We start from the raw sequence: 13579 nt of genomic DNA, 5'->3' as shown, positions 1-13579 counted from the left end.
TTGCAGGGATATGTTTTTGATAAGGGCGCCCCGGAGCACTTGCTCACTGATCAAGGCAGAAATTTTTCGTCATGATTGCTTAAGGAAGTGTGTGATTCATTAGGGACCAAAAAGATTCGAACGTACCCGTACCACCCGCAAACCGACGGGATGGTTGAACGCCTGCATAGGACGCTGACGTCTATGCTTTGCCACCAGATTAATGCCTCAGAATGATTGGGACCTGCATGTTGCGGCGACTCTGGCCGCTTATAGACTGGCCCCTCATGCCTCGACGGGTACTCGCCGTTTTATTTGATGTATGGGCGCGAACCAGAAGCACCGGCCTTGGTCAAATTGGGTGTGCAAAAACAGGGAAAGTCATCGACGCTGCCTGCTACTATGCAGGTGGCTTTGGACCATCTGAGAGAGGCTTGGGAGGCCTCGTTGGGTAACACGGCGCGACGACAAGCCGCCAACGAACGGTTGCATGGTACGCAGCGGCCTCGAGAGCCGTGATGTGTTGGGGACAAAGCATGGTTGCATTGTCCCATGGTACCAGTGGGAACGTCTCCAAAGTTCCATCGGCCCTGGCAGGGGCCCGTTGAGGTCGTTGAAGTTCTCCGGGACCAAAGTGTACGGATTCGATTCGGTCGTCGAATATGGTATGTTCACCCATCGCGCCTTAAGAAATTTGTATTGCCATATGACGCGTCATCTCCCATCCCAGAGCAGCCTGTATTGGATGTGTCCGACGAGCCTGTGAGGAGGTCGCATGTGTACGCGCCTCAGAAATCTGCCTCCCGTGTGCCTGCAGGACCATCCCTATTGACTCGACGAGGGGGTTCTGGCAGATTTACTGGCCGGACACCGGTTGACCGGCCGCAACCTTGAGATACTGTCCAGCCCGCGCAGGGACGAGGGACGGTCCCGCCAGCAGATGGTCGCTGTGACAGGGACGGATGTGCGTCAAGGACCAGACGCAGCCCTGACTTAACGGAGGAGCGTGGCCCGCCTTTGCCCCACGGTGTCCCGTATAGGGGAAATGGGCCGGCAGCTGGAACTCGCTCCCGAGGACGGATTTTTCATTGACTCTGTGTGATGCGGTTCTTGTAAAAAGTTGCTATGTTGTGTTCATTGTTATGTCCTAGATACTCCACTACCCAGAGGTCGAAGTGTCGTTGTAGCCGGGACAGCTAGATTTTTTCATCAAGGGGGGGGAGGGGGGGTGATGTAGTGGAATAGGAAGATGTGTAGTGAAAACAGCATGATTACATAACACTGACAGTACGGGTTATGTTGGGTCAGCCTGTAGCGAAGGCAAATACAGTACAGGTTATGTGAGGGCAATTAAGCTGGGAGAGCCAAGGACGGCTGTGATTGGTTGGTGCTGTTGCCAAGGCTGGAGGGGCGTCTTGAAGTCTGGCGAGGTAACAGGTGTAAGGTCACGCGGAGTGCCGTTGGGACGCGGGTTAATTAATTGGGGAGTAATGAGAGCGGGGATAAATTGGGGGGTCGGCAATTGGAGCGGGGAGTTGAAGTTGGAGAGCTTAGAGTGAACAGGGGAAATTGAAGTTGGAGTCAACAGCGGGGAATTGAAGTGTGGAGAGCTTGGAGACAGAGAGTTGGAGGGACAGAGTTTAGGAGAGACGGAGTTGGAGACGGAGCTTGGAAACAGCGTAGAGATAGCGGAGCTGAAGAAGAGAAGCAGCCAGCAGTGGAGAGAGCGTAGCGATAGCGGAGCTGAAGATGAGAAGCAGCCAGCAGTGGAGAGAGCGTAGTGATAGCAGAGCTGAAGAAGAGAAGCAGCCAGCAGTGGAGAGAGCGTAGTGATAGCGGAGCTGAAGAAGAGAAGCAGCCAGCAGTGGAGAGAGCGTAGCGATAGCGGAGCTGAACAGAGACGAAGCAGTTAGCAGTGGAGAGAGCATAGTGACGGTGATAGCGGCGAACAGAGACGAAGCAGTTAGCAGTGGAGAGAGCATAGTGACGGTGATAGCAGAGAGCAGAGACGAAGTAGTTAGCAGTGGAGAGAGCATAGCGACGGTGATAGCGGAGAGCGGAGACGAAGAAGTTAGCGGCGGAGTAAGCGAAGTAATCGTGGGGAGTGGAGAGACAAAGGTGGCGAGCGAGTCGAGGGAAGCACGGCAAGCGAGCCGTGGCGATATGGATACTGTGGAATGTGGAGGACATGCTGAGAGTTGTAAATAAAGCGGTGTTCGAAGAAAGACAAAAGTTGTCTGAGTGAAATCGAACACTACAGGTATTCTAACTCTACAGCAGTATGTACTGACCTTAGTAGTAGCTGTACTAACTCTACAGCAGTGTGTACTGGCTGTAGTATTAGCTATACTAACTCTATAGCAGTGTGTACTGGCTGTAGCAGTAGCTATACTAACTCTATAGCAGTGTGTACTGGCTGTAGCAGTAGCTATACTAACTCTATAACAGTGCGTACTGGCTGTAGCAGTAGCTATACTAACTATAGCAGTGTGTACTGGCCGTAGTAGTAGCTGTACTAACTCTACAGCAGTATGTACTGGCTGTAGTAGTAGCTCCTATAACTACAGTAGTATGTACTGGCTGTAGTAGTAGCTACTATCACCACAGTAGCATGTACTGGCCGTAGCAGTAGCTATATCAACTTTACAGCAGTGTGCATTGGCTGTAGCAGTCGCTATACTAACGCTACAGCAGTGTGTACAGGCTGTAGCAGTAGCTATGCTTACTAAAGTAAATAAACAATAAAAATAAAATAAAAAACACATTAATGTAGACTGTATCCTGGTTTTTAATAGGAGGGAGTGTACTGGCAGTCTATAATGTAGACTGTAGCTTGGTTATTAAGTTTGGTGAGTGTACTGGCAGTCTATAATGTAGGGCAGAAGTCAGTTAATAAAATATGCAGTTAAATCATACTCCCTGGGAATGATATGATGATGTGATGCTTGGTCATAAATTAAGTGTGAGCACTTCAAGCCCAAGCTTGTTTTATTGGAGATGGAATATAAACGTCAGCTACTCTGTGGCTTGTTGCAGGCAGCATATCATTTGATGTCTACCTTGTAATGGCTGAATAAATGTTTGATATTGTTGCTTTTATATGCAGATGTGACAATTCCACGGACATGACGGAAAAAAATATGCATATAAATGTGGATTATATATTAAATACTGGATTATATGTCGTGACACTCTCTTCCCATGAACGTCGAGGGCCATACCCTGGCAGCCAGGAGAAATGCGGTAGACCAAAATACAGACTAATATCATTGGTATGGGATACAGTGTTGCCCCCTTGCATGCGTCAGTTTTCTCCAGGTGCTCCAGTTTCCTCCCATATGCAGACACTTGTTAATTTGCTAATGACACCTTAATATAAACAGAATCGCAGAGCTTTAGTGATGTTTGGTGCCATCTGCCTTCCAGCTTGTCTGTGGATCCTCGTTGATTGTAAGATGCAATCTGCGTGAACGACACAATATGACGGCTCCTATATAGTCAGCCAGGTATGTAGTGAGCATCGTGTAGCAGCTACATAGCCACTCAGTTGTAAATTAGTCAACCTGCGTCCATCTGATAACCTGTCATCAAATCGGGTGGACTGTATTGTATATGAAATATATATCTAAATTAAGTAAGACAGCGTCTCTGGGTGCTACTTTACACTTACGTACCACACCAGGTACTCGTTAAAGACTCTGTCAACCTAGGGGAGGTCCAGTACCGCTCCAGACATAATTTGGGCACTTATATTAGCCATGGCCAGGAATCAAACTCAACATACTGGGTTCATATTGCAGCGTGCTAACCACGGAGCAACCGCTCCCGACAACATTCATCATTCACCACGAAGTAGTGGTGACATCACCATGGTGCTTGTGCTAGGCGAGATGCACCCTGAGGCCACGTGAAATGAGGAAGGCAAGGCCACAGGAGGTCATGAAACAAAACCATGTTTTTTATGGATTCACTGAATAAGATAACTGGCAGATGCACCAACTAGCTGCGTTTTAGCCACCTGGCATTCCACTCACTGCTGTCAGCACCACTCCTCTGCACTCCGGGCAAACAGAAGCTCCTTGGCATGCGGGCTAAATTAACCAACTGTGCCCATATCTTTCAAGGATCTGTGAGCTTCAAACAATCCAGTCAGTTTAAACCCATAATGATTCGTGGCCAGGCTAGCCTGAATATTTCAACCAGCACAGATTATCGGGCATACAGAAGGGAGGGCATAACTGAAGACATAGAGCCAAGAAGACCTAGAGAAATGTATCAGGTAACTTCAATACAGCGATGCACAATTGATTAAATAAAATGCTGCTCGACTGATTCAGAGACCTCTGCTGCCAAACCAGAGCTGGCCATAAGCAGAGTCCCCAGGTAGGAAACATCTCCACTCTCTCCACAACTGCCCGATCACTCGTTTGGAGTTGAGGGTGGAGAGTATTTGATGACACAAAATGCCCATGCAGGTGTGTTCGTTAATGGCATGCTCCAGGATCAATAGTTGAATCTTCAGCGCGAGTAGCAAAAACCACATCAGCATGGTTGACCATCTTCCAAAGACAAAAATCCCCCGTATAGACTAAACAGACTGTTGGGCAAATTCTGTTATCGAGCACCTATGAAGGCCGGCACAGCACACGAGGGAGTGGGTGGCCAGCACCACGCATGATCGCCTTTATTTCCAGACTAACGATGTTTACACATAGCACCAGGTACTCATTTGATGCCGAGTCGACCTTGAGGAGGCCCAGGACTGGTTCAGATAATCGTCACTGGTGTTGACTGTGAGCAGGAATCGAGTTACCGGGTTCGGAGCGCAGCGCCCTAACCACTGTGCTACCCCACGACCGCCCCATGGCTCCCCCTCCCCACCCTGGCTGTGTTCTTGCAAATAAAAGGGGCGCGTTGACCAATGTTCCTGACATCAACAGCTCGAGAATCCACCAGTGCTCACCGATCAACGCCTACTCGTCATGGTAATAACACACGCAATGACACGCATTATGACACGCATGCACAATGCACATACAGTACTGAAATGCACATGCAACATGTGGATAATTATACAATTTGCCGGAACCAATTTTAGTGGAAGCCGAAGTGGGGAGATACTTTTCCTGGTCAAAGTGGCCGATCGGCTGCCTCTATGATGGCTCTTGAAGTACTAGAATCACACACAGACACATGTATGCACTTGTAAGCGGTAATATGGCGTACCTTCTTTCTCTGGGCTATAGTGTCAGTCACAACGAGTATACGACCTACTCGTTTCTCTGATGGGCTTCGTATTATTTTTAAGCGTTTGGCACGTGCCTTAAATAATGTAGAACTTTAGACCGAACCAGCTCTATGAGCAAAACAATTTTACATTCAGGCTGTGATCGTTTATGGTTGGCCCACATTTTAAAATGTAGTTTTGGTTTTCAATTTATCTAGTTTTATGGGCACAGAATCAACTATCGTCGTACGGAAATTGTGATTTCTAGCCCTTCGAGGACAAAATAATAAAAATTTTCAATCAGATCGTCTATGTGTGCGATTCCCATCTCTGGCTATTACGTTCGATAATTTACTGCTGCGGGGTTCATGTGCCACAGCTTGGTTATCACGCAGACATACAGCACTCTACATCTGTAGGGTGTGATGTGCTCTACGCCCTGTCCAATAATACCCCGATATGCGTATAATCGATTCTGTATACTGAACTTTGATTTTTTTTTACCATTTTACACAGAAAGCAAAAAAAAATAATGTGAAGTAATTAATAAATGCACTGGAATGCAGAAAAAGAATGTTGTCGATCGACAGTACTATACAAATAATAAAAAGTTTCCTCACAATGTTTGTTTTGTCACGTCAGTTATTAATGTTCATACTGTACAGTGCAAAAAATATGTTCAATATAAATGTTCTTTGTTCACAATATGAATGGTAAGTTATGAATTGTTTATCGTATGAAATGGTAAGTTACGAAGGCTGGGAACGCATCCTCATATTACTGGTGCTATAAGTTATTCAATATACAAAGTTTCAATAAACGAAGCTCCAGGTACGCATCCACTTCGTATATCGAGGTATTACTTTACGTGAAAAAATAACTTGCTGATAATGCTTCGGCCGTGGTGCATAAGCACAAATACCACCTTAGTCAATAATAAAACTGCTATAAACTGAAATATATAGCATAGGCCACTTTATGTGCAAATTACCCTTCTTCGTAGCACATATATGTAGTGTTCGATTTCACTCGGACAACTTTTGTCTTTCTCCGAACACCGCTTTATTTACAACTCTCAGCATGTCCTCCACATTCCACAGTATCCTGGTCGCCACGGCTCGCTCGCCGTGCTTCACTCGGCTCGCTCGCCACCTTTGTCTCTCCACTCCCCACTATCACTGCGCTTACTCCGCCGCTAACTTCTCCGTCTCCGCTATCACCGTCGCTATGCTCTCTCCACTGCTAACCACTTCGTCTCTGCTCTCCGCTATCACCGACGCTATGCTCTCTACACTGCTAACTGCTTCTCTTCTTCAGCTCCGCTATCGTTACGCTCTCTCTACTGCTAGCTGCTTCTCTTCTTTAGCTCCGCTCCACACTCTTGTTTCCAAACTTTGTCCCCAACTCTTGTCTCCAAACTCTCCTCCAAACTCCACGTCTTGCCTCGTCCAGCTCCCAACTCCAACTCCCCACTCTAATTCCCGACTCCCCAATTTATCCACGCTCTCATCACATCCCAATTAATCAACCCGTGTCCCAACGGCGCTTCGCGTGCCCTCTGCACCTGTTACCTCGCCAGACTTCAAGACGCCACTCCAGCCTTGACAACAACACCAACCAATCACAGCCGTCCTTGGCTGCCCCAGCTTAATTGCCCTAACGTAACCTGTACTGTATTTGCCTTCGCTACAGGCAGACCCAACATGACCCGTACTGTCTTTGTTACCATGCAATCACACTGTTTGCACTACGCACCTTCCTACTCCACTACACATACATTATAGTAAGCCAAAGAAAACCGATTGTCGAAATAAACCATTCCCCCCCACCCTCCGCGTAGGCCGTGTATCTCGCACAAATGCACGGCAGAGCGGTCTCGATGTTCTAGGTCAACGCGACTATTTTTCAGCTTGCTCTTAAATACAAAGCAGAAAATACATCTGTGTTTGTGTGAAGCGGCAAAAAACTCTCGAACGCTGAGCTCTGACGTCATGTAATTTTCCCAGCTGCTGCTGTCTGGAATTTTTAGGGAACGTGACAATTTTCAGCTCTCACGTCATTTCCTTCCCGAGCTGCCTAAATCGTTTAGCATACTTCCCAACATGCTGTAAACTTGAAATTTGCCATGTGGGTAGCTTCCAGACTGTACACAATGCTAAACGTCTAAAAATAGACTTTTGTATTTTTCTTGGGAGGGGGGGGGGGGCGGAATAATGGATATAATCCTCTTTGGTTTTTTCGTTAAAGTCACATAGGTATAAAATAAAATAAATCACGACGTTTCGGGCGCAACACAAGCGTCGATCATCAGGTGGGAAAGCATGGTCTGCTGCTGAGGCAGCCTGTTTAAAAAGGTTTGCAATGGGTGTAGCCCAAGGGTCATAAAGAAGTGGGCGGGGCTAGTGATGTTAATGTGAGAAATTAGCATGTAACTGTAAGATAGGAGGAGAGAGGCCTCCTGGACAAGGGCATGGAAGTGGCTGTTAATGTGAGAAATTAGCATGAAATACCAGCTGACATAGGCAGGTAGGATGGAAACATCACACTCAGTTAAGACTTTACCTGGTTACTAACGTCCTTCCAATGATTGCTCAGTTTGTACCCATCCTCTCGGTTGAAGTTGTGTCTGTGTTTATATATCTGGATGGCTTCATGAACAAATCCCTGAAGGTAGCCGGTAGGTTTGCAGAGTACCTCCATCTTGGAAAAATCTATTTCGTGTGAGCCCACACCGTTAAAACAATGATCGGCAACGGCAGAGGTATTGGTCCTGCCGTGTTTTAGGTCTGCTTTATGTTCACGAATGCGGTCCGAGACATGTTGTTTTGTTTCCCCAATGTAACTGCTGCCACAACCACAACTCAGTTTGTAGACACCAGGGTATTGCATGTCAGGAATCACATCCTTTACAGATGGGATTAAATCACAGATTTTGTGTCCTGTGTTGAAACGAACCTGGATCCTGTGTTTGTTTAAGATTTTGAAAATATTTTTGGTAACGCATGCTATGTATGCAAAAGTGATGGTTTTGGTTGGATCCTCAGAAGGTTGTCTCCCCATGTCTGGGGAGGCAGCTTTGTGGATTGTACGGTCCGAGTATCCGTTCATCCTGAGGGCTTGGTGTACGTGCTCCAACTCACTAGCTAGGTGGTGCTGGGCGGAGATGCAATGGACCCTATGGTGTAATGTTTTGATGAGGGAATTCTTCTGGGCTGGATGGTGGTGGGAGTCAGGCTTTCGATAGGCATCCGTATGGGTGGCTTTCCTGTAGACCGAATGTCCCAACGAGCCATCAGGTCTCTTCTCGATCAAAACATCCAGGGATGGTAGCTTGCCATCCTTATATCATCCACTGGGATATGTTTAGGGGTGACTGCGAAATTCAACCCTTTAGCTAGTACCGATTTTAGGCTGTCGGAATTGGGATGTTACTCTGATTGATGACAATCTGTTTAACGTGTGGCTCTGGCTTCTTTGATCCAGCACTATCAGGCAATTAGCCAGATGATGCTGGATGTAATTACCAGCGAAACGTCGTACTCAAAAACTTTAAATGTTGTGGATTCACTCTTCAACACACCGGTGGGCTAAAGTAGTGAACTATTTGTCTTTCATATTCTTAGTTTTTTCGGTAAAGTCACGTTGAAGGGAAACAACAAAATAATAAAATATATATAAAACAATAAAAAATTCTCACGACGTTTCGACCATAACTCAAACGGTCGTCTTCAGGTGTGTTGGTTTGCATAAATGTATTTTAAAACGCCGCATTTATTTATTTATAAAAAAAACGTTAGCGCCACGCGCAACGATTTGGCAGTTTATTTAGGACTAGTCCATCTATATTCTGAAAAGAGGAGGGGGGAGACGAAATTTTTTATAATGTATGCTGTCTGAAAGCCACTGTAAGCGTGAACAATCAATTAAGACCTGAAATGGTTTATCAAATCTTTCCAATGATTGCTAAGATAGAATCCATCTTCTTGGTTGAAATTGTCTCTGTGCTTGTATATGTGGATAGCCTCATGAACGAATCTCTCATGGAAGCCAGATGGCTTACAAAGAACCTCTGTCTTGGAAAAGTCAATGGCATGTGAGCCTACTGAATTAGAACAATGATCTGCCACGGCCGAGGTGTTGGTACTACCGTGTTTAAGGTCTGCTTTGTGTTCACGAATGCGGTCCGAGACATGGCGTTTGGTTTCTCCAATGTAACTACTACCACAGAGGCAACTTAGTTTGTAGACACCAGGGTATTGTATGTCCGGAATCACATCTTTTACAGACGGAACCAGATCATGGATTTTATGCAAACCAACACACCTGAAGACGACTGTTTGAGTTATGGTCGAAACGTCGTGATAATTTTTTATTGTTTTATATATATATTTTATTATTTTGTTGTTTCCCTTCAACGTGACTTTACCGAAAAAACTAAGAATATGAATTACTGCAGTCACGAAAGCTTTAAATCAAAATGTATTTGTCTTTCGTCAACGTGACACTTTTTTGCTGATTGTCCGTGTCGGGCGGTGGAGGGTTACGACACATTTATAAATAACGCGATCTAACCCAAAAACATTTATTATGAATAATATTGGTTGCGATAGCCTACGTGTTAAACTACCCACAATTGTGTCAAGCTCCTAAGAGTATTATTGGTGTTTTCTTTTGCAAAACAGGACTGGGAAAAGAAGATGCGACCTGTTTTCGACAACATTGATCTGGTGAGTTCAAGCAGAGCCACCACAAGGACTCCACTGAAAAGTCTAAGTACAGTACCAGAAAATCAACACTCGTTCATGTCAAGACAAAACAACCTACAGCAGTGCGGTTTCCTGTGGACCTTTAAGTGCTGTGTTTACCTCCACTGCTCAGTGATAATTAAAGATTGAGGCTACTTACTCTTCTCGTGTCCAAGCCATAGCACCTGGACAGAACGAGATTGGTCCCTGAGGTTATTTCGAACGTGTTTACCTGAGAGATAAGATGGACCCTCTATGAGATGCGATTTGCACACGGCAAGTCCATGCTTCCTGGTGTGTATCGCTAGGTAGTGGCTCTCACAAGCCTGAGGGACCCTTCAGGTACTTGTGGGACTTATGCCCCTGGTCAGCGCCAGCACTCACTTCAGCAGCAGTGACAGCTGAGATGAATGATAACCATAAGACTCATTATTTATGCACAAAGTTGAATTTTGTCTCAAGATGTCTCCAGCAGGGTATGATTGGAAAATTCCACTCACGAGTGGTGCATGTACAAGCCCTTTGATCAATCCACTGCTGGATGAGGTCCTCTCCACATCACGCGGTTTCTCGTCTGTGTGGGTTACTTAAGTCTGTGAGCACAGACGTGTGAGGATGGAAGTGATGTACAAAAGTGAATTGTGTTGTAATGCCCTCTGCTGCCGAGCGACATTGCGCCGCTAAAATGCTGGGTTAAAATGTGACCGTCGATATCCCGGCGAAATCACTGTTGATTTTACCACAACAACTGGTCAGTCCGGGGCAGTTCAGGTCACCACAGGTATTGTAGAGAGAACCACATGACCCACAGTCTAGCAGACCGGAAAGCTTAGAAGAAATTTCCAAGAGCGGTGAAGACGGCACTCATTAGGTGACAGCAATTATAAGCCCCCGAATGCTGTTCATTATTTTCACAAGCAGCAGCTCAAATTAACTGATTGTTGTTCAGTCGCTAAGGACTTTCACACCGATATCTTCACTGTGAATCAGTACGATCCCTCCACTATGCAGACTGCCATTGGTAGGCTTCCCATGAAGGTGTTGATGTACAATAGCTTATCCGTTAGGTGCAGTCTCACGTCTGGTGAGTCTTCATATACCCAGGTTTCGGTAATGGCCAATATTTAAAGTCCATAATCGTTGATCAGATCGTGAATCAGGTGATCAGATCATGGATCTGCAATGCAACATTACGCCTATCACTTCGATCTTTGCAGTCGTGCCATACAGCTCTCCAATGTGTTTTCAGGTTGTACCACATCTTATTTCAGCATGATTTCCATGAGCTTCTTCAGCAACTCAATTGAGCAACTCCCTTCCTCCTCAATTCCTGAAGAAGCTCCTAGCACATGGAGCGAAATGTCAGACGCACGGTACAATAAAAAAACACATCGAAATCACCTGCACATTATCTTATTGTTTAGTGCCATCTCCAAGGTAGACATTCTCTGAGGCGTGTTCCACTTTTTGTCTGCTACTCCATCATTATTCCTGACCACTGGCCATTTTCCCCTTAATTGAACCAGCGTACAAGCACCACAATGCTGCCATTAATTAGCAAGGCAATGCCTTCTCCCTGTGCTGCGCACACAGGACAAAAGTGGCACCATCACTCAGGCCGAGTACGCGGCCTTCCTGGAAAGGAGTGGCATGCAGTATGACGCTGCCAACGTGAACGCTGACATGGACCCCATGGACGCAGACAAAGACGGCAAGATCACCTTCGAAGGTGGGTGGCCACGGAAGAATGTGGCACAGGATCAACCCTGTAGTGTGACATTGTTTTAAGAGGTTCATATAAAAACTCAAGATCGCTTTGCACATTGTAGTATATATGAGCTTCGGCAGGGGTCGTTTTATAATGTTTGTACCCCCCCAAAACCCCATAATTTTCACAATGCAGCATCTCCACCGATGTTCTTTCGTGATACAGGCCTGGTTTTTAAGTTTGTCTATAACTATAACTTTGGCTTTAATGTGTTTCCCTTGACTTATTGAGTGTCTGTCTTCGCCATGAATTCTGACCAACCTTTACACAGTCCAACCGTGGGGTGCAACACTATCTCTGGTCAACTTGTTTAAAATGCATTTTCTCTCGCTTACCAGAGTTCGTGAAGTTCTACAAGGCGGACTACGAGAAGCACCACAAGTGAACTCCAAGGGCGTGTGGGCAGGGTTCACGGGTTGCTCTTAGGTTTAGGCTATGAATACTACTGTCTGATTAGTCGTCACGACTGGTACCACCCCTACCACTAAGTGTTAAGCATATAATGATTAACTGTTTCATTCAAATAATTCTTACCCTTTCAATTCATGCCTCGAATTGTACATGCAAAAATCTATTATTTAAATGTTATTGCACATTATTTGCAAACATTACCTCTCGGCGAATCATGCAAATCAGATAATACAAACGAGACGAAAGGCATTACAAATTAGACCTAATTTTTTAAAATTCTTGAATAGAGACCTGAAATGGTTACAATTTACCGAATCACACGGGAGGGTAATTGTTACATGCCTACGGATCAAACGACTGCTACTATACACATATATTACTATTGTCTGACACTTGATAATTAGCTCCACCACAAAGTATCGATTTAAATGTACTGTGCTTTTACTATGAATGCTTTTCAAATAACATTTCAGATTTACTTCTGCTGGATATACTGCCACTTATATAGTAAATTGCATGATGACACAGGCTCCTATATGGCATAATACATCAATCAATTATGGAATATACACCTCATGCATTCGCTCACTGTGGTACTCACACCTAGAATCAATCACGACTGCTCCTATAGGGATCCTATTGCATGCAATGTGTATGCTCGTTTTGCTTATGCGCTTTATGAAAAATGTGGGGCTGCATTTCAGTGCGGGGGTGTATATTATGCAAGTACGGTTCTGTGCAAATACAGCTCGATTTTCTGATCCATGGTTTTCCCACGTGCAATGGTTACAAAGAAATAAATGCTGCCTTGCATAAACCAAATCGGACCATTGTATTTATCTTGTTTGTATATTTGAAGCGGGAACGGTAGTGCAGTGGTTAGTATGCTGCACTACAAAAATAATGCCCTGACTTTGATTTCCGCTCACGGCCAATCTCATTTGAGTACCTGGTGTGGTATGTAAACATCGCTACTCCGGGATACAAAGACGGCTGGGCGTGGTATGTGTGAAATGGACAGAATGATTGCTGGGCACCGTCCACTGAAGGAGTGAGGGCGCTGATGCGAGCACTGACTAGTTGCATGACATTAATAATAACTTCTATTTTATAAAGCGAATTTCATATCCAAGTATCTCAAAGCAGTGCACGTAAAAATGTAAACGACACTCACAAGCATAGATCAAATCTAAGCGAAATAGAAAATGTATAATAAGAGTAATGACAACTGCACTCTAAATACCAAGAACATGAAGAACAAACTACGATAAAAGTGAATAATAATTACACAATAATCCAATCAGACAACAGGAAAAGCCAATGCATAAAAATAATTTTGAAAAAAAAGATTAACGGTGAAAGCATTGTTGTATATATTGTCTTGAAAATTTATTTTTAAAATGTATATGAAATAAAAAAATACGTAACTTCATGCAATTATGCAAATTT

The 13579-nt window shown here is 44.9% G+C and overlaps 1 long non-coding RNA gene across 1 annotated transcript; it reads left to right on the top strand.

Moving 5' to 3' along the window:
• Positions 1 to 4858: 4858 nt before the first annotated feature.
• Positions 4859 to 12774, top strand: LOC116954401 (uncharacterized). Its single transcript, XR_012947061.1, has 4 exons — positions 4859 to 4964; positions 9889 to 9933; positions 11545 to 11680; positions 12058 to 12774. It is a non-coding gene; the product is annotated as an uncharacterized LOC116954401 (long non-coding RNA).
• The last annotated feature ends 805 nt before the right edge of the window (positions 12775 to 13579 follow it).

Source organism: Petromyzon marinus, chromosome 3 (genome assembly GCF_048934315.1).
Source record: "Petromyzon marinus isolate PM22_M1 ecotype Great Lakes invasive population chromosome 3, UKy_Petmar_22M1.pri1.0, whole genome shotgun sequence".
NCBI lineage: Eukaryota > Metazoa > Chordata > Hyperoartia > Petromyzontiformes > Petromyzontidae > Petromyzon > Petromyzon marinus.
Note: the sequence above shows the minus strand (reverse complement) of the source record. Positions and strands in the feature narration are given on the sequence as shown.